The sequence below is a fragment of the Saccopteryx leptura genome, chromosome 4 (genome assembly GCF_036850995.1).
Source record: "Saccopteryx leptura isolate mSacLep1 chromosome 4, mSacLep1_pri_phased_curated, whole genome shotgun sequence".
Classification (NCBI taxonomy): Eukaryota; Metazoa; Chordata; class Mammalia; order Chiroptera; family Emballonuridae; genus Saccopteryx; species Saccopteryx leptura.
In genome coordinates this window covers 174,564,271-174,592,091 of record NC_089506.1, presented here as the reverse complement: position 1 = coordinate 174,592,091, position 27,821 = coordinate 174,564,271, and positions in this window count along the sequence as shown.

The window sequence follows — 27,821 nt, the reverse complement described above, 5'->3', positions numbered from 1 at the left end:
CTTTATTTTAAATATTGTATTTGTTCCCATTTTGTTTTTTTACTTTAAAATAAGATGTGCAGTGTGCATAGGGATTTGTTCATAGTTTTTTTATAGTCTGGCCCTCCAATGGTCTGAGGGACAGTGAACTGGCCCCCTGTGTAAAAAGTTTGGGGACTCCTGTATAAGTATTTAGGACTTCCCATGTGCACACCACACTTGGCTGAAGAAGGCTTCAGAATATGACTGACCGTGAATTGCCAGAGGCTATGGTGATCATAGACTCTGCTCTGCTTTCTTTTTCAATGAAAGTAAGCCAAATTTTCAAAAGTTCAAAAAACTATTAGATGTCGACACAGAGAATCATTTTTAAAACTAGGAGACTTTAATTAGAATAATTATTTCACAGACCCATACTACATTTTGGTGAGAAATAAAACTTGTGAAGAAATATATCTACTGTTTACCAAGGTTTATCTATTCCGGAAAATAACTATGCATCAACATCTTAGAGGTGGAGAGAGGTTGCTTCACCTCATGTGTGCTGTTCTAAGGCTAGAGACCAGGAGTACCTTACAAAGTCTGTAAAAGAGGCTAAACTTCTCTCTTTAATGTGTACATTGTTACATATATGTGTTATATATATTATACATATGTTATATACATATGATAGAAACATATATACATATTTATGAGAGCAGGAAAGGAAGAGCCTGGTAATGTGTATACACCATATTGAATCAGGAAAATCCCAGTAAAAAATATCATTATCTTAGAGCAGTGTTTTTAATGAGCACTGTAGAAACCACCTCATTAGAATAATCTGAGGCACTAATTAGGAATTCAAGTTCCCGGGCCCTAGTCCAGATCACTGAACAAGAACCTCTGAATCAGAGCCCAGGAATCTGCCTTTTTTAGATAAGAACCTGCTATATGATACTAAAGCAATGAACAAGGTCTTTGAGGTTTTACCTGTTTTATTGATTACATACAAGTCTCCCCTGTCAGTCTTGAAGGTAAATATAGTCTTTGCTTCCTGGAGAGACAGAACTCTTGATTGGTATTTCTCTTATTAATACCAATCTCAAAACAATTTAAAATAATAACTATATTGAAATATATAAATTATGGCATTTACACTTCAATTTTCCATAATCCTCTGATTATTCAGTGAACTTTAATAAAAATCTAGCAGAAAATTAGATATTTTTTAGTAAGACATTTATCTATAAATATTCTTTAAGAAATCTTGGCTTTTCCTCAGCCTTGGCTTTGTGACTTGACTGGCTGAAGTTGAAAAGTGGTGTAAAAATTTCTTTCCTTCAGCTACGAGATTTCTAGGACAGTCTGACCATGTGTAACTAGCAAAAGTCTTCCCAGATGGAATAAGATTCATTTGCATCAGGACATATATCTTTTGAGCACTCAGGTTTAAAAAAAAAATCAAATTTTATGAACATCATGCTGTCCCTCCCACAGCTTATAGTAAAACAGGTGTGAACGCGTTAGAAACATGATTTGCAGGTTCAAGTTCCTTTTAAATAAATGGGATTTCAAATTAGAGAAACGGCAATGTGGCCATTACAGAACACTGAGTGCCCTATACAACCTGCAAGAGTTTAAGCTGTTTTGATTTTATGTTCTAAATTGCATTGGCACACAAAATTGGAATAGTTAACAGTTCAGTCTGAATCCGTCAACTTTACGGTTTATTTGGGGAGAAAGGAAAGACACTTGAAAAATTTTCACCTGTGAAAAAGTTTGAGGAGAGATATCCCTGCTAACATTTTAGATGAGAATATTTTGAAAAGAATACTATATATAAACCATCTGTGAAGCCTTAAGTATTTGATTCAAAAGAATTTGAATCAAAACATTTGTATCTCTGAAAAATTTCTGATCTAAAGTGTCCGTAGGGGTGTGGTGGGTTCCTATAAAACAATAATTATATAAAATTTAAAACTAAATACAAATCATAAGTAAGTACAGGTGAGAAAACAGTTAAGTGACTACAGTGGCACTTTGGCACATAAAGCTTCTCTCTCTATTCCTGGAATACAAAGGCACATCGGTATTTGTCACATTTCTGATCAACAATACAGAAGTTCAATTTTCCTCTGGACGACTTCAGTCTCTTAGTCATAAAAGTAAAAAAAAAAACGAGTTTTTAAAATAAGTTGAGTTTATAGCCTAGCTGGGTTGTCTTTATGAGTTTGAGAAAGTTTTCAGGTTTGAGAAATTAATAACAAACTGAAATGTAGCTTCTGTAAGCACTAAACATTGCCTTTTTGATGGGTGACATTGAAAATGTGGTTGGCTGTATTTATATCCGGTGGTCTGATTTATTATTATTTATTATTCCACAAAAGAGTTTTGTAGATTTTTGCTTTTTGGCTTAGTCAGTTAGGAACAGAGCAGTCAGTTAGTGGGTCCTAAGTAAGAATTTCTCCCACGAACACCAAAAATTATTTTAATAATTATATTCAGAGAAAAAAAAATCACATGACCTTAAAAGCCACAAATATAAAGTAATTACCTTATTAACCACATCTAATCAAATAAAGCTGCCAATCTTTGTATATAATTTCTTTTATCTCATCACTTAAAAGGTGAACATAAAATTTTGTTTGTATAAACAATGGTAACATCATGGAAAGGATCTATGTCGTTCCCGGGCCCTAGAGAGCAATAAAGCCTTTCATGGGTGAATGTTTTAAAGCGGGCCAGTGCCTGAATACAGTCTGACCCCCTTAGAAGGGTAGTTTTAATGTTATTGTCCAACATTCAGCAAGAAAGTGACTGTGTTAACACCAGTGCCCAAGTGCATTTCACAGTCAGGTTTTAACTTTGAGAATTTGTTATGTTTTTCAATGTGTCACAACGTACTCTCCCTGGTTTTAAATTTCACTTTTCCCCAGGGGGCAGAGAAGCTTATAAGAGTCATATTTATGCAGAAGAATTCAGGAGTGAAGCTTTCAGGGAATGAAATATGTATGTTGGCCAGTGAAAAGGAAACTGTTTGTCTTCCCAAGACTCATGAATAATCCTTGTTTACCCCATAATTGCTATGGATTTATCAAATGTGCAATCTCTCTCTCTCTCTCTGTCTCTCTCTCTCTCTCTCTTTTTCACATACACATTTGTAGGAATCATGATTGAGAAACCCAGGGCTGCCATCATGCTGGAAAAATTAATGATTTGTGTTTCAAAACACTGTTTGATAGCCTAGAATTATCAAAATTAAGGAAGGTAATAATCTGGTAATTAACAGCAATTTTTTTATCACCACAGAAATGGCATGGCATAAACAGCAGTGACCTATAATTACTCTCACATGAGATTTGCATATATTATCACTATATTTGTAATTACCCCATCAGTCACCCAAAATATTGCTTATCATTTGCTCAGAAGATGTCAGGGATGTTAAAGTAGACCAATCGCCTTATTTTCCAGAGCTCCTGAACGAAAGGTCACAGCAAAAGAGAAAGCCAAACATCATATGACAAGTACAGCAAAAAGGTAACCAGTGCCATTATCTCTTTCTTGCTAACTCTTTGGTATAAAAAAAAATACGTATGTACATATAATTTTTAAAAAGCTAATTTATTTTGCTTTTTGTTCTTTCTGCTGTAATTAAAACTGGAATTAAACAGCAGAGGGTTAAGAAGTCAAACAAAATAAACAGTGACTGAATCCTAATAGAGTTTCATCTCTCTCTGGATCTATGCCTGGATCGTCCATTAGTATGGAAGTGATTTGTGAATGAGCATCTTGCTGCCAGGGAATCTGAGCCTCTAACAGTCAGATTTCTAACTTCTCCAAGGACACTACACTCCCTGGTTTCTTATTAAATAGCCATTTGGTCTCTCTTCCAGTGGAATAACTAACAGAGTACAAGACTGCCATATCTTGAAGCACTACCTAAAGCCTGAATTTACACATCGACATTCTATGCACATCACCACAGATCCACCCTACAGCCATTAAAAAGAATATCAGTTACCACCTACATACACTGAAATTGAACATCACAATTTGTAAAGTCCCTTCATATAATATTTTCTACCATGTTTGACAACTAGCACACACAAATCTGCAAGGCAGCATGGGAGTTTACATGTCCACATTACAGGCCAGGAAGGCTGAAAGTCAACCTACATGATTTACGTGAGATAACAAAGCCAGCAAGAGGTAAGCCTTGGGTGTGAGCGACCTACCTGTTTCTCTATGAACAGCCACTTCTACCAGCTTGGGATTTTCATTTCTCCACATATTTCTTTTATCAGACAATTGAATTTAAACAGAAAGAATGCAACTGGGTATGATTCTTTGTTATGATGAACATAACATGACTTCCTACACAATAAAACATAGATATCACCATTTACAGAAAATTAGTGAAAGACAAGATTTCAAACATTAAGATGTGTTTCCCTTAATTATGTTTGCTCATATGGCTAAGGGGATAAGTGCAGAGCATAGTGTGTTTATCTCTTTGGCTTCTTGTGAGTTGGCTTACTGTTTGAAGAAAGAAATATTTTGCATGACAAAACAAAATAAAAATGGAAAATAAAGAAAAATAAACCTCTCTTCCATCCTCGTTCCCACTCTCATCAGAGCAATGGCTATTCTCAGTTCCTTATGTATTCCTACAGAGGACAGGACAGAGCAAATGAGAGAGAGAGAACCTGCATGTATGTATGGCATTATTTTATTTTAAATAAAAGGTGGCAAACTACACAGTTTTCTTCATCTTACTTTTTTCCCAAAGTAATACAACCTAGATATTTTTCATATAAGGACATATATCCCTGCTTCATTCTCTTAAATTCTGCAAGGTTTCCATTATATGGCTATACTATGCTTTATTAAACCTGTGCCTAACAAAGGGACATTTGTGATATTTCTGGAATAATGCTATTACAGATGCATCAATAAATGCCCTTATATAGATATATGTGGCGAGACTTCTTGAAATAGATAGAAAATGTGTGTAAAATAAAAAAAATTCAAGTTCATCAAAATAAAGATGAATGATGATTGCCAGGGCCTAGGGGGTAGGGAAATACGGAGATGCTGGTCAAAGGGTACAAGCTTCCAGTTGTAAGATGGATAAATTTGGGTGTCTAATATACAGCATGGCAACTATAGTTAATAATACTGTATGGTACACTTGAAATATGCTAAGAGTTGACCTTAAGTGTTCTTGCCACACTCATCAGAAAAATGATAACCATGTGAGGTGAAGGATGTGTTAATTAACCTGATTATGGTAGTCATTTCACAGTGTGCATGTATATCTAATCATCATATTGTACACTTGAAATATATCAAGGTTGCCAATTTTACCTCAATAAAGCTGAAGAAAAAAAATGCTCAATGAGAAACAAGATTCAAGATTTTTTTTAAGTTTTAGTTTTAATTTATTGTGTTGACATGATTTCAAGTGTCCCACTCAATATAACACCCTCTATACCCCACATAGATTTTAATGGTTTAACATATCTAAATGCAACCTGTCATTTTCTAATTTCACTTATCACTTTCCTTCTATTCCATTTAATATTTGAAAATGATGCTGGAGAAAAAGGTTTTATTTGTTGTTTCATATATATATATATATATATACACACACACACATATAATTTTTAATTATGTTTGTTAAATATTAAGAAATATAAAAAAAGAAATAGAAATTGCCCCAAACTTGATTGGAACAAAAAAATTCATATGTGTATATTGTTAGTAAAATTGTTTAAAAAAAAGTAAAACCTTCCTTTCCCACAGACATCCCCCCATAGGACCTTCTCTATAAATATAACCTTTATTAGTTTCTTATAATTTCCTTGAAGTATAAGAGGTGGAGAGGATATACATAAATACTCTATATAGATGTGTTTATGTATATTCACATGTCTTTAATAAATCTATCTATACATTATTCATAATTTTCTTTCCCTCACACTTACATATAATAATGTAGTTTAAAGATGTTTATATACCAGCACCTGGTGCATCTTCACATAAATAGTAAAGCATTATTCATTCATCCAGTCCTCTCTATGGGACACTTTGTCTTAGTCTTGTTAATACTCTAAATAATTCTTCAATGAGCATTGTTCTCTGGGGTAATTTTTTTGCAAATATTAAAAAATTTACCATAGGGTAAAATCCTAACAGTTGTATCAGTATGTACATTTTTATTTTTAATAAAAACAAACAAAAATGTTCTCTGCTGATTTATACTCCCAACAATGAAATATGAACATACACATTTCTCCAGATACTCACTGGTACCCGGCATCATCAAATTATGCATTTTTTGGAAAGGAAAATAAATGACATTTCATTCATGTGTTCATTTGTAATTAATCATGAATGAGTTTGGGACTGCCCTGTTTCATTTTTTTCAAATTGCAAATTCAAACCTCTCACCTCCATTTTCTATGTAGTCATTTATATTTTTACTTAAAAATTTGATATCCTGCTTAGAAAGTTTTTTGCCAGCCCCAAAATGAAGATTTGTTGCTTCTTCCTTCCAGAAATTAATTTCCTTTTCAATCCTTGTTTTCCATTTGGAATTTATCTTGGTATGAGAGTATGGAAGGAATGTTACTTGATTCTCCTCCTCCCCTACTAGCACCTAATGCTTCCCAACCAAAATATCGAGTAACATCATTTTTTCCTGTAGACCTGAAGTGGAATCTATATTGTAAACTACATTCTTCCATGTCTTTGGAAATATTCCTGACCTCCTCATCACCGACACTGAGTATTTCCTGGGTGCAGAGTAGCCAGTGCTGCTCCACCCCCTTACAGTTAGGCAAGGGGGTCCAATGCAAATGCTCCATTTCCAGGCTGAGAAGGGGAAATAACTATATGTCATTCTCCAAGCTCTCTTACTCTGCTGGGAAGACTGAAGAAAAGCTCTATGTTACAGTTGCTGCCAGAATCTATGGGAGTCAACACAAGATTGAGTCCCTGAGAGATACCTAGCACTGAGCATTGTACTGGCCCATCAACCACAATCACGTGAAGCATGGGCAAGAAAGAAACCTCATAGTCACCCTAGTGTTCTAGGATTAATGTATTACCCAGCCTATTCCAATTAATATACTCTGGGTTTTATTTTTTGATTTATTGCTTCCATAATATCAATTATAGTTATCATTTTTTAAAATGTCTTTTAAGGTTATTCTCCTCTCACTATTTTTTTTCTCAGAATTTTTTTTTTTTTTTTTTTTGGTTTTTTTTTCATTTTTCTGAAGCTGGAAACAGGGAGAGACAGTCAGACAGACTCCCGCATGCGCCCGACCGGGATCCACCCAGCACGCCCACCAGGGGCGACGCTCTGCCCTCCAGGGGGCCATGCTCTGCCCATCCTGGGCGTCGCCATGTTGTGACCAGAGCCACTCTAGCGCCTGGGGCAGAGGCCACAGAGCCATCCCCAGCGCCCGGGCCATCTTTGCTCCAATGGAGCCTTGGCTGCGGGAGGGGAAGAGAGAGACAGAGAGGGAAAGCGTGGCGGAGGGGTAGAGAAGCAAATGGGCGCTTCTCCTGTGTGCCCTGGCCGGGAATCGAGCCTGGGTCCTCCGCACGCTAGGCCGACGCTCTACCGCTGAGCCAACCGGCCAGGGCTTTCTCAGAATTTTTGTAACTGGCTTCGCATATTATACTTTACAAGATTAATTTTTGCATTGTTTCAGATTCTGGAAAATATAAACTAGATATTTTCATAAGGATTAAATGAATATACAGATTAATTTAGACTTTAAAGCTGTTTTCCATATAGACTTCTCACAATATAAGTATACATCTAACTATTTTAAACTTTTGGTTATTTTTAGAAACTACACCTTTCAGTTATATTTTCTAACTAATGACATTTGTATATAAAAACTATTGGTTTTGGCCCTGGCCGGTTGGCTCAGTGGTAGAGCGTCAGCCTGGCATGCAGGAGTCCCGGGTTCGATTCCCAGCCAGGGCACACAGGAGAAGCGCCCATCTGCTTCTCCACCTTTCCCCCTCTCCTTCCTCTCTGTCTCTCTCTTCCCCTCCCGCAGCCAAGGCTCCATTGGAGCAAAGTTGGCCCGGGCGCTGAGGATGGCTCTGTGGCCTCTGCCTCAGGTGCTAGAATGGCCCTGGTTGCAACAGAGCAATGCCCCAGATGGGCAGAGCATCGCCCCCTGGTGGGCATGCCAGGTGGATCCTGGTCGGGCACATGCGGGAGTCTGACTGCCTCCCCGTTTCCAACTTCAGAAAAAAAAACAAAAAACCAAAAATTATTGGTTTTTACAGATTGATTTTTAGACTCTGCCACTTTACTAAATTCTCTTAATCTCTTAGTTTGTTACCTACTCAGTAATTTAGAGTGTTCTGTGTAGACAATATTATCTCTGCAAATAATCCTTTCTTTTCTCCTTATTTCAAATATTTTTATATCCTGTTTCTTTCTCTATTTAGCAATATTGGCTGTTATTGTCCAGAACAGTGGTAAAAAACAGTGGCACTAGAAACAAACTAAAAGAAAGGCATATAAAATTGACAAACAGGAGGAAGAAAGAGGCAAAAGAAACCCACATATGGAAAAAAAGTGTTAGCCTGGGAATTTGTAGAAAAGACAAGGACTTAATTTAAAACTAAAGGAAACAGCTTTCAGGATCATGAATTCTTCAGGTAACAGACTATTTATAATTGATGCACACTGTAAAAGAAAATGTAAAAAGGTGCCAAAAACTAGAGTCAATATAAAACCAAAGGATAAAATTGGTGCTGGTGCTATTAATTCATTTTTAATATCATCACATTTTAAAAAATTCTGTTTAACTCATGTGATCCAAATTATCTAATAATGTTTGTGACTTCTCTCTTTAGCTCTTGAATCTGTCCCCTTCCTTCTTTGTCCATTTTCCTGTCCATTTCCTTTCTCTGTGAATTTCTACTTGCCTATACTTGAATGCTATTTCTTTAACATTATGCCATTTGGGGGCAAGAAGAGTCCCTGATTTTATTTTTTTCTAATGCTTCCATTTTGAAAGTTTGAATAATATGGTTTTAGGCGGACGAGATTCCCAGATTTGCCCTTGCATCGTGATAGAGAGCATTTCAGCCCTAGCCAGTGGTGTGCCCATGGAAACGGGGAGTCATTGTATCCTAGGAAACTATGGCAACCAACAGAGACAAACTGAAAACAGGCCCATTGTCATCATTTTTAACGAGTAAGAGATGTGAGTATCCTCTACAACGAATCCAACTGCCATTTGCCAAGGAGAAGAGGCAATTCAAGTCAGCCCCAATAATAAGAACAAGTAAGTATTTGAAAGCATACATATATGATCTATTTTATCCTTACTTCTTTAGAACAATAAACTTATTAATTTGGTTCCTAAAATAACCAAGAAAATGAACAGATATAATCAGCCATTATAAGCAACTTCCAACATATTATTAAATATATTGTACCCTCCAATGTTCTAGCAATTTGTCCAAGTACACAGATAAGTATTTGTTATCATAGTACAAAGATGTTCAGAGATATTCTGATTTTTTTCTGTGGCTCCATACATCTGCAATTATTTGAATAATGAATTTAGATTCTCACCCACCCAGTCTTGATCTCTCTGCACACATACAACACTTAGCCTCAATTGTATTGCAATCTTCCTCAGACTCTTCTAAATAGTTTAGCTGTCTGATCAAACTAAGTTAATGAGAGGCTATATAGGTCATCCATGTCAACATGGCATCTGTTATTTTGACAAATGAGCTACAGCATGAAAGCAGAACTCCCACGGCATTGCAGTTTGCTTTTCATTTATTTTGCACATCACATAAAGTTTGCCTCCAAAAGTTTTCTCCCCAAGAAAATCTGGGTCATACCTTGCAATTTACCTTATAAAAACGGAACTGATAAAAACAATGCTTATGCGAAGTCGTCCTCAGTGTAAGTGTGTGTGCATGCGCACATGTGTACTTACCATTTTCACCTCACCTTTTCTCTTTACATGACACATGACATTTATTAAGATCTAGCAACTCCCAAAAAACAAAGGGCAAGCAATTGAGTGGCATTAAGTGGCAGTGCTTTGCCTGACCAGGCAGTGGCGCAGTGGATAGAGCGTCGGACTGGGATGCGGAAGGACCCAGGTTTGAGACCCCGAGGTCGCCAGCTTGAGCGCGGGCTCATCTGGTGTGAGCAAAAAGCTCACCAGCTTGGATCCAAGGTCGCTGACTCCAGCAAGGGGTTACTCCGTCTGCTGAAGGCCCGCGGTCAAGGCACATATGAGAAAGCAATCAATGAGCAACTAAGGTGTCACAGCGAAAAACTGATGATTGATGCTTCTCATCTCTCTCCATTCCTGTCTGTCTGTCCTTATCTATTCCTCTCTCTGATTCTCACGCTGTCTCTGAAATAAATAAATAAATAAATATTTAAAAAAAAAAAAAGTGGCAGTGCTTTGCAATCTGAAGGGTATACCTCCACAAATAAAGTGTCACATAAATGGAAAAAAACAAAAACTAACTTAGTAGAAGCCAATGATAGGAAACTATTATGTGCAGAAGCTTATGCATTTGATAAAATCTGGTTTATTCTTTGATTAAAGCAAAAAACCAGAAAAGTGAAACATGCAAGCATTTTAACTTTAAAAGTAAAGTAATTCATAACTATTGATATGGGAACAAGGACTTTTCTTTGATTATGGAATCCACTGCTTAGAGCTCTGTGTCTTCTTTCTTGGAATAATTATTTTACCTATAATCTCAAAGTTTAGTTTTTAAGGAGCATTTAAAACTGATTATCTTTGCAAGTCAATGTTGACATAAAATCTAAAGATTTTTACATGTTCTGAGCTTTTATAGGTTTCTTGTCAATATCTATTATGATAGCATTTATTAGCAATTTACCTTTGCAAACATAGATCTCATAGAAAATGTTTTTCTTATTTTCAAGCATTTTAGTTTATGTAATATTCAATTGGATTACATAATTTTAATCACAAACAACTGAAATAAACAGGTTTGGGAATAAGCACCATTAATTATTAGTAACTATAATCACTAGGTGGGAGAATTACACAGACAAATTAAGGAGTAGACTGTTATCCATGAATACTCAGAGCAATATGTGTACATGGAGTAAAAAAGCTTACTACATCTTTGGGAAAAGTATGCTAATGAATATTGTTTTTGCCCTTTCTCACCTTATTCTACTCCATTTATAAGTCTAGGTTTTGTTCATACCTATAGCTTTTCTGTGAAAACTTTTCAAAATAATTTTCCAAAACTCACTACAGCCAGACTAAATTCTCATCTATCAAAATTTTAAATCTTTTTTTTAGCATTAGGGAATAAAAAAAAATTTTTTTTTGACAGAGACAGAGAGAGGGACAGATAGGGACAAACAGACAGGAAGGTAAAGAGATGAGAAGCATCAGTTCTTCATTATGGCATCTTAGTTGTTCCTTGATTGCTTTCTCATAAGTGCCTTAACCAGGGGAAGCTACAGCAGACTGAAAGACCCCTTGCTCAAGCCAGTGACCTTGGGCTCAAACCAGTGATGTTGGGCTTCAAGCCAGCCACCTTTGAGCTCAAGCCAGCGACCATGTGATCATGTCTAGGATCCCACCACGCTCAAGCCAGCGACCCGGTGTTCAAGCTGGTGAACCCGCGCTCAAGCCAGATGAGCCCGCGCTCAAGCCGGCAACCTCAGGGTTTCAAACCTGGGTCCTCTGTGTCTCAGTGTGTTGTAGTATCCACGACACCACTGCCTGGTCAGGTGGAAATTTAGTTTTATAATTAATTATTTTTATTATCAGTATACAAATATTGATCGACTTATGACCTATACAACTTATGACCATTCAACTTTATGACCACAATCACTAACCACAACTGCTCCACGTCTGGCAGCGCAAGCGTTGCCCAGCTGGGCAAATGACAGTGCGGACCAGCTTCCAGCAGCACTACCATCCCCACGTGCACCATTTCAACTGTTATCCCAGACTCGGTACAGCAGTTTGTGTTTTGTGTCTTGGATATTTTTCATCAAACCCCTCCCAAGATGTCTACCAAGAGGAAATTGTCTTCGCAAATATTAAACCAGTTGTACTGGTAATGCAGTGTTTTACTTAAACCTGACGAATATAAAAATAAGAAACAAAATGGTGTAGAGATGATACACCATGGCATTAAACAAATTAAAAAAATTATGATATATAACAATAATGAAAGAAAATTATGATAAAATATGACTTAAAGATTTTTATAACATCATTTCACAGTACTGTACATATAGCCTACTCAACTTACGACCAAATCGTGTTACGACCGGTCTGTCGGAACCAATCATGGTCATAAGTCGAGCACTAGTTGTATATATTTGGTACCACTCAAACAGAGAATAGAGAGTTTCATTTCCACTTGGAATATAGATAACTGTAAGCGATCATCACTCCAACCTAACAATAAGAAAAAGATAACATACAAAATCAACTTTTCTGAAACTGAACACACTAGGCAACCAAGTGAACAAAATTCCAAAGACAAGCAAACTCTTCCTGGAAGGACTGAACTGTTCTACCTTTGAAAGAACATGGGAGAAAAATAAAATACAGGCAAGTAAGAAGAAATGAGCTATAAAAAACAAACAAACCTTAAAGCCAAGTATGGGCTAAAGCAGGGGTCCCCAAACTTTTTACACAGGGGGCCAGTTCACTGTCCCTCAGACCGTTGGAGGGCCGGGCTATAAAAAAAAACAACTATGAACAAATCCCTATGCACACTGCACATATCTTATTTTAAAGTAAAAAACAAAACAGGAACAAATACAATATTTAAAATAAAGAACAAGTAAATTTAAATCAACAAACTGACCAGTATTTCAATGGGAACTATGCTCCTCTCACTGACCACCAATGAAAGAGGTGCCCCTTCTGGAAGTGCTGCGAGGGCCGGATAAATGGCCTCAGGGGGCCGCATGTGGCCCGCAGGCCGTAGTTTGGGGACCCCTGGGCTAAAGTATGAGTATGGAATAGCTGGGAACTTATGATTCCTGGGAAGTATGCATTCCTTGTCTAGAACCTTTGCCACAAGAAAGCCTGGACGGAGGGCAGGAGATACAGAAGAACTCCCACCATCTCCATCATCACCGTCCCTGCCACCGCTGCCAGCACCACCACCAGGGTGAGACTAGTCTGCAGAAGGTGGTCAACAAACAGATGCTGAGGGAGAGACACAATACACTGTCCACTTTCCAGACTCTTTATCTCCTATTAAGTAAATGTGGGCAGAAAGCTCAAACCCTCCTGCTCTACCCGGGCTCAGGCATTCATCCACTGCTTTCCAGAAGGGGTAGAAGTAAACGAGAGGAGGAGAAGGAAACCCTCCTTCTCACAGGATATAGGCAAAAACCTGCTGCTGCCAGGCAAAAAAAATAAAAAGAGAGAAGCAAAAATCTTTTGCCCTGGGAAGCACAGAAAACTCAACTCTCTCTCTACCATTCTCTCAGCCTTCCTGTTACTCAAATACAGCAAGCTGGTACTCACCTTAGCATATACTTTTTATTGAGGTGATATTTACATAACATAAAGTTAACCATTTCGATGAATACAATTCAGTGTCATTGCATACACTTACCATCTTCTGCAACAATCATTCTTATGTAGTTCCAAAACGTTTTTATCACTCCAGAGCCCCTGACAACCATTAATCTGCCTTCTGTCTATGAATTTATCCATTCTGGATATTTCATGTAATTGGGATCATACAATATGTACCCTTTTGTGACTAGATTCTTTCTCCTAACGTTTTCAAGGTAGCATGTGTAATACTTTATTCTTCCTTAAGGCTGAATAATATTCCACTGTGTGGATATACCACCTTTTGTTTATCCATGCACTAGCTGGTGGACCACTGAGTGGTTCCTGCCTTTTGGCTATTGTGAGCGGTGCTGCTGTGAACACTGACAGCAGCATTGTGTACAAGCTCTTCGTTCCACCCGGACGCTCTTCTCCAGCATCGCCGCAAGGCCGGCTCCACTCATTCAGGTCTCAGGATAAATGTTCTCTCTTCAAACTCATCTTTCACGACCTTCTTTCCAGGGCAGCTTCCCAGTCACTTGCTGTCCCAGTCCCAACACAGCACTCTCCCTATTTAAGGTAAGTTTTTATCATAATTGAAAGGAAATGTAAATAAATAGAAATTATTTAGGCACATAATTTAGTTCTTATCTTGAAAACATAAAGCAGAAATAATGCACTGAGGTGGGCATGTATATAATTTTTTTTTTTTTGTATCTTTCTGAAGCTGGAAACAGGGAGGCAGTCAGACAGACTCCCGCATGTGCCCGACCGGGATCCACCCGGCATGCCCACCAGGGGGCGATGTTCTGCCCATCCAGGGCGTCTCTCTGTTGCGACCAGAGCCACTCTAGCACCTGAGGCAGAGGCCACAGAGCCATCCTCAGCGCCCGGGCCAACTTTTGCTCCAATGGAGCCTTGACTGCGGGAGGGGAAGAGAGAGACAGAGGAAGGAGAGGGGGAGGGGTGGAGAAGCAGATAGGCGCTTCTCCTGTGTGCCCTGGCCGGGAATCGAACCCAGGACTCCTGCACGCCAGGCCAACGCTCTACTGCTGAGCCAACCGGCCAGGGCCGGCATGTATATAATTAAGTAAATAAATTGTGTGTAAATTTTCTGAATTTCAGAATATTTAGAGTCTTTGTATTAACTCTATTATTAACATGCTAAGTATAACCAATAATTGTTTTTCTTAAATTTCCAATGCTAATAATCACACACAATAGCAGATTTCCCCAGATTATACACAGTTGCCTTATTGACAAAGACCTTTGATTGTTGTAAAGTATGCTAATGGCTTTATACCTCAAGGATCCTTTTGGATTCTGTCACTAAGTTATATATACACAGGGCATTTTCTGGGTGTTCTGTCTTTCTCGTCTCTAGGCCAAACTGAATTTAAAACTTTCTAATTTTTTTAAGATTTTTTTATTTGTTTTAGAGAGAAGAGGAAGAGAGGGGCAGAGAGAGAGAGAAAGAGAGCGAGAGAGAGAAAAGGTGAGAAGGAACAGGTAGCCTTGAGTGAGCAAGCCCTGGATTTCAAACCAGTGACCTCAGCGTTCCAGGTAGACACTTTATCCACTGCGCCACCACAGGTCAGGCTTTAAAACTTTCTTAGAAAGACAACAGTCTTGCCTTCTGCTGAAAACTATTCAGGTGGAAAGTACCTGAATACCTTTGAAAAACAAAACTCTAGAAGCTAAAAACAATTAAGCAGCTTACAAAGACATGTATCCTGCATCATAGGATGCAGCTTCAAAGGAAGCAGAGCAGCTCAAGACCTGGTGTTCAGCTTGGCCAGGTTTAGGCAGGTCTTGATGTTTACAGTGTCAAAGCAAGTTTACAAGGTTAAATGTGTGTGGGAGTATGGCAACCGGTTAAGGTAAGTAAGGAGCGTGGTGATTCTGAGCCACCAGGTGATTTATTAGGACACTAGAATTGAAACAGACAGAAGTCCAGGTACAAAGTACAAATCAACACTCCGAGATAGGTGAGGTCTGTGGCCTGGAGGTGATGGCGTGGCAGAGAGGCGTCTCAGGCACACCATCTGCCCAACACAGGACCATATACTTTGCAGTGCTGACCCAGGTAGGACCGTATCTGCTGCCTGGCTCAAGATTATCAAGGGAGTATGTGTATGTGTGTGTGTGTGGGGGGGTGGGGGGGGTTAATCATTGGTCAGCAGAGGGAGGAGGGCATGAGGGATTTCTCTTGGAAGAGTAAAGGAAGGCAAAAATTGATATTACAAATGATATAAAGGTAGATAAAGTAGGTCCTTGACAATAAGGTGCTTACAATATAATGGACATATAGCAGAAGTAAAGAACCTTACATGTAGTGAAAATGGGGTGAGATGCATTTTGAGAGGAAGATTAACTGGGGCCAGTCTTGAAAGCCTGAATACAATATTTAGACTTTACTCTATAAATATGCAGGAGCCACTGCAGTTTTGAGCAAGGGACTGACTTCCTAAAGGTAATGGTTTAAAGTAATCATCTTATCATAGTGGGTATAATGAGACAGGCATATTTTCTCAGGTATTTTATTCAAGTATAATTTCTCCTCATTGGGGTTTTTCTCTTTCCCTTGATGCCTTCTTAGGGTGCCAGGCTCTGCCCTGTCATATGCATAGGCATTCAAGCAATCCAGGACCTTGATGTTCCAGAAAGCAATACAGTGACAATGACAGTAGGTTGGCCTGCTGAAGCAGTAAGCATAAATATTTTGTAGCCAAATAGAGCCATGTTTTAAAACAAACTTCAAACTTATTTAGGGATTTTGCTAAAGGTAGACAGAATCTGTTATTCTTCACGTCTCATTTTCAAAGCTCAAGGACCCTACCCGCTAATAAGCAAATGCCTAGAAGATAAAGAGATGATAGATAGATAGATAGATAGATAGATAGATAGATAGATAGATAGAGTAATACCTGACTACTTAGTTGTGGGCAAAAATGAGAACAATCAGCACAACAATAACCATCCAGTGTGAATTCCCTGTCTTAATCCGTAAATATATAGCTCATATAATAGAGTTGTATCTTATTGGTCATGTCGCATAATAAGTTTGCATCTCATTGGTTAATTCTTGGTACCAGAAATCCTTACATACAAGTATAGATACCTGATTTTTTAAAAATAACTCTGGAGCAAAAACGGTAGGTAATCACTAGTATTTTCTTTTCTTTTTAATTTTTTTTGTTGTAAATCAATCAAAATTATACTTTTTTGTTCAGATCAGGAAACAATATAACATTTTTTGGTGTGGTGCAGAATTTTAGTAATTAGTTTATATGTGCCATGAGATGAAATGGTTGAAAATCACTGTAAGTAGTCACAATGTTGTCAGGATGACAACAGAAACAGTCATCAGTAATAACAACATTCTACATACATTTTACCTCTACCTCACTAATTGCAACATGACCACAAAGCTCTGGGGCCTGAAGGAGAAAACACACGATGAGGTCATCCAGAGCATTAGTCAGTCTCTAATTGCTAGCATGCAGTTCCAAGGTTTCCAGTAGAAACACATTTCCAGGATTTTATAACTTGGGGCTTGTGGCCCACTGTCAACCTAAACCTAACACGAAAGGCCCAGGCCCAGGAACATAGCTCATTTTGAGTTATATTAAAAGGACTGGGGGGCAACAAATATATACTCCAATCATTCACAAAGAGCTCTGTTTAAAAATGACATTTCACAACTGGCCATTCCTCAGGTGACCATTCTGCCACCAGTGCCATGGCCGTCACCATCCATCACTCTCTGAGAATTCTGGAGGGCAGGAGTCATACTCACAGTCAAGTAACTTCCTGGCCTCTTGGGGAAAATGTGTTATTTTAGGCCAAATGTTTATGTCTATTGTTTCATGCACATGAAAATGGTCTGCATATTAAGGATTTTTATTACTATTTGATTTTTTTAAAAATGTGTATTTGTACCAAAATGTGTATTTGTACTAAAATGCGTATTTGTACCAAGATGTGTATTTGTATCAAAATGTGATTTAAAATGCATTTTGCAGTGGTTTTAGCACTTTCCTTTCCTCATCGGCACTGGTCTCCTGGCAGTGACTGGAGGCCACAATTAACCAGCCAGCTGCCCGTGGCTATTCTCTGCTCAGGGTGTTCAAAACCCATTAGACGATTCTCAACATGTCATTATTATTGCTAAGCAACAACTGGCAAGAACTGACCCTGACTGAGTGAAGCAAATGGTGTTTCTGAAATTCTACGGAAAAGAATCGTTGTGCAAAGACCTAGCCAACCACCTGGGGAAAAATATAATAATAAAGCAATGCTGATGAAAATAATAATGACAGTGGTGTTTCTTTCACGACATACATAGGAATAAGGAAGACCTTAGTTCCACACTACCGTTTTCCAACCAAGCTGAAATGGGAAGATTTTCTCAACCTACAGATATTAGTTATTTTATGCACATTCAGAATTGTGAAAAGTCATATATAATACCCATCCAAAGGGGTTTAGGACCTAGTTAGGGAGATACTGATATACATGAAAAGCTGTGGAAACACGTTATTAAATGTTGATTTGTGAGAGCTGAGGAAGGAGCAGAGAAATGAGACTGGAACAGAGAAGGAGGCCTTGCTGAATAGTGGGATTCTGATCCACGAAGAAAGGAGAAACACATCCAAATGATAGCTTCCATGTTAGAAAGGGTTAGAGATCGAAAACACGTGAGCTGAGGGGTGAAACATCACGTCTACATAGCACCTACATGAAGCATCTGGAAGTCACTGTGACACAGGCCTACTGTATTCTCATATTTGAGAGCCAGTTAGAAATGGACTTTTGAGTCCTGCCCCATAGCTATTGGATCCAAGTCTGTATTTTCACAAAATCACCAGGGGATTCTTTTTTTTTTTTTTTTTTTTTTTTTATTTTTCTGAAGTTGGAAACGGGGAGGCAGTCAGACAGACTCCTGCATGCGCCCGACGGGGATCCACCCAGCACGCCCAACAGGGGGCGATGTTCTCACTCTGTTGCAACCAGAGCCATTCTAGCGCCTGAGGCAGAGGCCACAGAGCCATCCCCAGCGCCCGGGGCTATCTTTGCTCCAATGGAGCCTTGGCTGTGGGAGGGGAAGAGAGAGACAGAGAGGAAGGAGAGGGGGAGGGGTGGAGAAGCAGATGGGCGCTTCTCCTGTGTGCCCTGGCCAGGAATCAAACCCGGGACTCCTGCACGCCTAGCTGATGCTCTACCACTGAGCCAACTGGCCAGGGCTACCAGGGGATTCTTATATGCTTTAAAGTACCACTACAGACAATTAAGGAAAGACTGGAGATGGGGGCCATGGGAGAACTAGGTTCACCACCCAGTTCAGTGACTTATTAGCAGAAAGAAGTTGGCAAATCATTGAACATAAAAGGGCCTTAGTTTTCTTATCTATAAAGATATACTAGAAATGTTCATCAAAATTCTTTGAAAGAAGAATGCTTTCATCAATTAAAATCTTCCATGGAACCTGAGTATGTAAGACAGATACAAGTAAAGTGCCCATTCATCCACATTAGATGCATTTTCAGGCTGAAATGAGAGGCTGTGTGTGATGCTGAAAAGTAGTGTTTCTGTTGATTTTGAAGGATCCTCTTAGCATTTTTTGCCAACCAGTGAGAAGCAGATATACAAGCAACAGTAGAGGGAAAGCCGGGTACTATTCCTCTTCTATGTCAGGGTCCCTCCAACCATGTGTTTCACCTGGTAGTGGACACTGACTTCATTATCCAATTCAGATCAACTAATATTTCAGTTTTCATTTTTCCTAGAGCATAATCCACATCCTAGGGGGGAGTTAACATAATATTAAAGTACATACATGTACACACACATAAATATTTCAGAATATGGCTGGCCTAACACAGGTTTGGTGATTAATACTTTTCATGAGTTAGTATCTCATTTAGCTTACTGGCTACCCTACAGGGAGGTGCTACTGTCATCATTTTAAAACTAGGACACCAAAACACAGAGGTAAAAAACTTTTCTCAGTCACACAGACAGGAAGTGATGAGGACAGCTGTGTATCCCAAGTCTCTCTTTCTTTATAGGCCTTTGGCTTAGTCCTAAATTCACGCTGGTGTTGATAAACCTAACCATCAAAAGGGAGATGACAAATTTCCCCACCAATAGAAAGTGATGACTGCCTCCGAGAATGCTTTTAAAATCAATGGTTCTGAAATCTGGTTGTACATTAGAACCCATTTGGAATGCCTTTTAACATCCTGATGGCGAGACTAAACCCCAACCAATTAAATGGGACTCTCTTCTACCTCTCTCATTTGAACAAAGCCCAGGATTAATAGTATGAAAGCTCCAGGTAAGGAGACTCTAAAAAATTAGTTACCTGAATGGCAGTGGGGTGTCAAAAGTCATAACCCTTCAGGATAAGTGGCTCTGACGTCCTGGATCTGGCCCTGCAGCTGGTGGGCGGCCTCTTTGCAATCATGCAAGTGGCCACGGGATAGCCCAGGGCATAGCAGCCAGAAGACACCAACAAGCAGGTGGGCAGTGGCCACAAGACCTCCCAGCATGACAAGGTAGCTTCAGGCCCAGGGCCTTCATGGTTAGGGACACCCAGGTGGAGCACAGAAGCACCAGGACTCAAAGCAGTGGTGGGATTCAGAAGGTTCACACCAGTTTGGCAGAACCAATACCTAATATTTTGTTGAGTTCAGCAAGCCAGTTGTTAAAATGTCACTTGTAATCAGGGTTCTCTCTAAGGTGGGTGCCTGGGCAGCCGCCCAATGTGAAAATCACAAATTTACATTCCTTACTCTTTTTTAACGTTCATCTGTGCAATAGCATATTCTAAGCACCCATAGTAATGTGCATTCTGTCCATCAGAGGCGGATTAAGGTCAGTTGAGTCCCTGAGCTCAGAAGAAAATATTGGGCCCCTTACATTAGAAAAAAGTGTAAAATTGGGGTTTTTTGGGGCCCTTCAGAAGTCAGGGCCCAGGGCATATGGTTAGTACACCTGCTGTTAAATCTGCCTCTGCCATCCATAAGTGAAAAAATTGCAAGTGAGGACACCAATCAAGAGGCAATAGGGAAATATCTTAAATAACAGTTTTATTTGTTTTGTCATGTATTATCTCACATTTTTTCATTAATATTTTAAAACTCTTACTTATAATCTAGTTTTTTGTACCTTTTATTATTCTTATTTAAATGTTAAACACATGAAATAATAAACTATTTTTCAGTACATTGTTTTTTTTATACTTAAAATGGTCATTAGGGTAGAGAACTGGTTGTTAAATTATTTGAATCCCATTATATATAGAGAGAGTGCTTTCTTCTTTTAGTTCTTTATTTTTCTAATTGAATTTTATTGGGGTGACATTGGTTAATAAAATTATATAAATTTCAGTATATAATTTTATAGTATATCATCTATATATTGTATTGTATGTTCACCACCCCAAGTCAGGTCTCTTTCCATCACCATTTATCCCCTCTCTGTCTTCTCCTACCTCCCCACCCCTTTTCTCCCTTGCAATCAAGATACTGTTGTCTGTGTCCACGAGGTTTCTTTTTTTCATTTGCTTAATTTCTTCACTTTTCTTACCCAGCCCCAAACCCCCTTCCCCTCTGACAGCTGTAAGTCTGTTCTCTGTGTATAGGAGTCTATTTCTATTTAGTTTTTTTATTTTGTTCATTAGATTCCACATATAAGAGAAATCTTATGGTAGTTTTCTTTCTCTGACTGTCTTATTTCACTTAGCATAATGCTCTCCAAGTCTAATCCATGCTGTTGCAAAAGGTAAGATTTCCTTCTTTTTTATGGCTGAGTAGTATTCCATTGTTTAAAAGTACCACAACTTTTTTATCCACTTGTCTACTAATGAGCACTTGGTCTGCTTCCAAATCTTGGCTATTGTAAGTAATGCTGCAGTGATGACAGGGTGCATATATTCTTCTGAAATAGTGTTTCAGACTTCTTTGGATATATTCCCAGAGTGGAATTGCTGGGTTATAAGGCAGTTCCATTTTTAATTTCTCAGCATGGTGCTGGCATAGAAACAGACATATAGAACAATGCAACAGAATAGAGAGTCTAGAACTGAACCCATGCCTTTATGGTCGATTAATATTTGACAAATGGGCAAGAGCATACAATGGGGTAAAGACAGTCTATTCAATAAATCGTGTTGAAAAAATTGGATATGAAAGAAAATTAAACTAGACCATCTTCCTATACTACACAAGAATAAACTCAAAATGGATTAAAGACTTAAATGGTAAACTCAAAACCATTAAAGACCTAGAAGAAAACATAGGCAATAAAATCACAGACATTTCTTATAGCAATACATTTTTTTATATATCACCTCAGACAAGGGAAACAAAAGAAAACAAACAAATGCGACTACATCAAACTAAAACTGTTTCACGCAGCAAAGGAAGCCATCAACAAAATGAAAAAACAACCCACTGAATGGGAAAATACATTCACCAATACATCTGATAATGGCTTAATATCCAAAATAAACAAGGAACTTTGAAAAATCATCACCAAAAAAACAAACAAGCTGATTAAGAAATGGGCAAAGAACCTGAATAGGCCCTTCTCCAAAGAGGACATCCGCGTGGCCAATAGACATATGAAAAGATGTTTGACTTCACTAATCATCAGAGAAATACAAATTAAAACCACAATGAGATACCACCCCACACCTGTCAGAATAAATCAACAACCTGTCATCAATAAATCAACAAACAAGAACTGTTGACGAGCATGTAGAGAAAAGGGAACTCTCATGCACTATCAGCAGGAATGCAGACTGGTGCAGCCACTGGAGAGAGCAGTATGGAGTTACAAATATGTATATTTTTAAAACTAGTATTCTTAAAAAGAGGCATTTATCTTACACCGTGCATTCTGTTACGATCACTGGCCACAGAGAGGCACAATGTTGTCAGTTCAGCCTTTGGGTTCTCCTGACCTGCTCTGATAACACCACTCATCAACGAACCTATCCCCTCCCCCCCCCCCCACAAGTTCAAGTTAATTTAATTTAAGGTTATAGATCTAACTTATTTTATAAATCACTTTTTATCACTTGAGCCACTTTTTTTTAAAACAATAGTTATAGGATTTATCATTGAATTTTGTGATTATATTTAAAATAATTTAATTCTCTAAATTTTATACTGGTTTTGATGAAACTTGCCACTATTTTTACCCTTGATGTTGAGTTCCAGTGTTTTCTTTTTCTTTTGGTCAGCTAGACCCACTTCCAAGTACCCTTCTGGGAAAGAATCCACAGGGCTACACCCTTCAACCCAGCCTGGCTCAGATCTTGGCATTGGCATACCATCTATGCACATTTTAAGTAGCCTACTATTTGTTTTTCTAGTACCTGAAAGATTTATTCAAATTTCACCAATGACTTTGAAAAGAATTGCAGTTTTCAAAAAGCCTCCACAGGGGGAGGTAAAAATGCATCGAAGGTGAACTATGAGTAGGGTATTGCCAAATTCAAGAAAAATTTTCAAACATCAAACAAGAAAACGGGCGTGCTGACCCAACTCTAACGAACACTTTGTCCTTAGAGAGTCTCAAATTATTCTTCTCAGAAGTCCTCTAGTTCAAATCCTGGCCTAAAAATTAACCAATTATGTGGCCTTGCAAGTTACCAATGATCTCTAAATGTTGTTTCATTTAAAACGGGGCTGCCACAGTTCCTACCTCATAGGGTTGCTTTGAAGAATAAATGAGATGGTGTTTAGAACAAGGCCTGAGATGCACTATATTCACAATAAATGTCAGCTCTTACTATTACTACTCCTACTCCTATTATTATTACTACTATTGCATATTCCAAACAATTCATCTCTGGGTCTAGTCTACGTAAAGATGAGAACAGATGTTCTTCCTTCTCTCAACTGTCCTTGGAAGCTAGTGAGACAGTGATTTTCTGAGGAAAAGAGCACTAAATTAAATATAGCTTTATTAGAGGAAAAGGAAAATCAAAACAAAAGAAACAAACCAGACAGAAAGCCCATCCTGTGTGTGGATGTCTGAGACAGACTCTCATGTGCATAACTACACAAGCAAAAGCAATTTTGAGTTCTGCTCATTCTTGCCATAGTGTATGCTCTTCCCTCACCCCCATTCTTCTCACTGTAAGCTGATTTCTGTGGCCAGATTGGCCAAATTGATGGATGTGTTCAAACAAGAGCAGCAAGGAAAGTTTAAAACCATGGCCCAGCCATGCTTTCAACCAGCGGCATTCACGTATTTGATGAGCCTTCAGAGCTTACTCAAATATTTTGGGGTTTTTACGGAAGTGTTTGATAAAAAAAAATGGATACTGTGGTGGGTCAGATACTGGGTTACTGGCCCCAGGGGTGAAGCAAAGTTCTGATTCTATTTTTCGTATCAAAGAATGCATAGCAATAAAAGTCAGTTTAGTCCTGCATTAAGTATGAAATATAAGTGATATAAAATAATCAAACAACAGCCTAATTGATAAATGCTTTGACCAAATAGTCCTGTTATTATTTTTCAAGAGCATCCATAGGTAATATACAAAGGAAGCAAAAGTGGATCAGCAACTTATCATTAAAAAGTAATCTTTTATAAAGCACATTCCGATAAATCCCATTGCATAAAGAGAGTGGGGTAGTAGTTAGTTGTGGCAACCTGGGCTGAAATCCCAACTCTACCACCTCTTGCTGTTATTTGACCTTAGGCAAGTTAATGAATCTCTCTATGGCCTCTCTCTAAAATGAGGATGATTATACTGTCACTACATAGAACTGGTTAGAAATTAAGCAGATTACTTTTTTTTTTTTTTTTTTTACAGAGACAGAGAGAGAGTCAGAGAGAGGAATAGATAGGGACAGACAGACAGGAACGAAGACAGATGAGAAGCATCAATGATCAGTTTTTCGTTGCGCCACCTTAGTTGTTCACTGATTGCTTTCTCATATGTCCCTTGATTGTGGACCTTCAGCAGACCGAGTAACCCCTTACTCAAACCAGCGACCTTGGGTCCAAGCTGGTGAGCTTTGCTCAAACCAGATGAGCCCGTGCTCAAGCTGGCGACCTCGGGGTCTCGAACCTGGGTCCTCCGCATCCCAGTTTGATGCTCTATCCACTGCGCCACCGCCTGGTCAGGCAGATTACTTTTTTTTTTAATGTGTTAGTATTTTCAAAGCATTTAGAATGGTGCTTAGCACATAAGTAATGCTATTAACATATTGGCTTTCGTTGCTATTATTTCATAAATATCTGAGTCTGTGTTTTTTGGAGTGTGGTGTTGGGGTAAGGTGATGTTGATAGTTTTTTCACAAGATATTGAAAATCATAGTCCCCTCTTGGGTTGAAGATCACATCATGTTTTCTTCTCTCAACTCCTAGAGCATTTGGAAGGTGTATTTTTCTATCTATCATTTGCTGCTCTGTATGCTTTTACTTTTTCAATATTCAGATATCAAAGATATCCCAAGCTTTAAAAGAAAAAGAAGCCTAATTTTTGGGTTTTCTAATTTCTTTAACATCTACTACCTAGTAAGTGCTCAATAAATCTTTGGATAACTGGCCTGACCTGGCAGGGATGCAGTGGATAGAGTGTCGAACTGGGATGTGGAGGACCCAGGTTTGAGACCCCGAGGTCGCCAGCTTGAGTGTGGGCTCATCTGGTTTGAGTGAAGCTCACCAGCTTGGACCCAAGGTCGCTGGCTTGAGCAAGGGGTTATTCGGTCTGCTGTTGCCCCACGGTCAAGGGACATATGAGAAAGCAATCAATGAACAACTAAGGTGTCCCAACAAAAAACTAATGATTGATGCTTTTCATCTCTCTCCATTCCTGTCTATCTGTCCCTATCTATCCCTCTCTCTGACTTTGTCTCTGTAAAAATAAATAAATAAATAAATAAAGTCTTTAGATAACTGAAAGAATGAACTGTATTCATTGCTAATTGATGTATCTGTATACAATTTGGATGAGCCAATGGGTTCATTATTGTCCAGTTAATTGAAGACCTAAAACTGCTAACTTCTTGAGGACAATTTAGATCACTCAGGGAACACAGGTCCTTGGCAGATACATAGAATATCCATTATCAATCAACTTTCTACTCTCTAGTCTTTTTTATCACTATTTTAATCTTAGTAAAACTAAACTGCATATATTTTCTTAACTATACCATGCTGTTTACACCTCTGTACTTTTAACCTTATGGTTTCCTTTGACTTTTATGAATAACTCAAACTCATTATCTAGTTCAAAATAAATAACCTTACCTATAAGAAAAAGGTCTTATAAAAATGTTCTTCTTATAACTCTAAGAAGCCTTCCCTAAAACACATATGGATAGCCCAGTTATTTCACCATGACAAACTCCCTAAAAATTTTAGTGATTTAAAACAAGATGATTTGTATTATTTCTCATGGTTCTATGGGTTGACTGGGCTCACTTGAGTGGTTCTTATATAAGGTGTACCATAAGACTATGGAATTTAGCTGGTGAAGCAGTCATGAAAAGGCTCAAATGGGCTAGACACCCAAAATGGCTTGTTCTCATGGTTGAAAGCTGACTCTTGCTCTCTGATGGGAGTTCTGCTGTGGCTGTTGATAGGGCTTCTACACAGAGTGTCAACCAGGAGGTAAATTGAATTATACTAACATAAACGAGAAAAAATAATATTTTGGGAGATTCATGATTTTTAAATCTTTAGAGATGAGTATGGACCAGAACTCATTTTAATTTATAATTCTAGAATATAGTGTGCTGTTCTGATAACAATAGTTTAAGGAGAGTATTGATTGAAGACTTTGTGACATACTTACACTTCATAATTATAAGTAAAATATATATAAACTTTATTTACTTGTATCTCTCATGACAAATATAATAAATTCCATTTTCCTTCTCAGTCAGATACCACATTTAATTTGTCTAGTGTGTCATCCCTAAGTTTCCTCTGACCCATATATATAGATACCAGGTACCATTTCCATGCTTACTCTACCCAGCATCCAAGAGCCAGCTTCTGCCCCTCTGAAAGAGGGTGGTACCCCATGACTGCCAAGGGAAAGCCTTACCAATGACTGAAAGATGTGAGGGGATAATATCTCAGCTTCTTTGCTCCATGGCAGGATAATTTAAGGGCTTGGGTTTTGTACCTTGTTCCAGAGCTTCTCTATGTAATTAAGCTACCAACTAGGGGAAGCAGCTTAATAACTACCCTGTATTTTCTGTCTTCCCTTCCCTGTGTTAATTCCCCTTTCACATGCCAGTGTTCTTTAACCTCCCAATAGTTTCTTGCACTCAAATCACTGACTCAGGTCAGCCTACTTCAAGGCAACCCAAACTAAGACAATCGATAAATAAATTTTTGAGAAAGTAACACATGTTGTCTGTGACTAAAGTTTCAATAAGATGTAAATCAGTCTGACTCAAGCCTGTCCCTGTAACTGATTTAGAAACAAAAAAGTGTTCCATAAACAGGTCACTACTTATCTGTCACCTGGTAAGGTCAGTATTTATATGTAACAGGCAAGATTTTTACCCAGTCACTGAATGCTTATGGGTTCACAGACTGGAAAAAATAAAACATGGTTTAGTTCATAGTTTAAGTATGTCAAGAAGTATTCAATCAATACATTTCTTAAACTATTGTAATCAGAACAGCACACAATATTCTAGAATTATAAATTAAAATGAGTTTTGGTCCATATTAATCTCTAAAGGTTTAAAAGTCATGAATCTCCCAAATATCTTTTTTTTACAAGTTTAGGTTCACCTGAATCTAAAAACCAAAGTTTTGGTTTTTTAAGATAATATAAATATTTAAATATTCTATTAAATAAATATTCTATTAAAGTAATAGAAAATGGCCCCTTAGGGGCTTTCTCATTACTGTCTCTACTACCATGGCTTCATGAGTATCCACATAGGACAATGTTTTTGAAAAAAATGATTTGTATGATATGGCCAGGATGTCTCCAAGGAAGGTCAGAGTGTGAAAAATGTATAAAAAGTGATCAGTTTTTTAAGTCAGCTCAAGATGACAGCCCTACTTTTTTTTCTCACATACTTCCAGAAGAAAGACCTGAACCTCTGGTTTGAAGTAAAGGAGGAAAATGAACATGAGGGTCAGGATAGGGACTTTTAAACCTACTGGCTTCCACTACAATAAATGTCCCTGCAGCCAGCCAAGTTGCCTCTTTAAAGAACAACTTGCCCTTCATCCCCAGCTTCACCTCATATATTCAGAATGTTC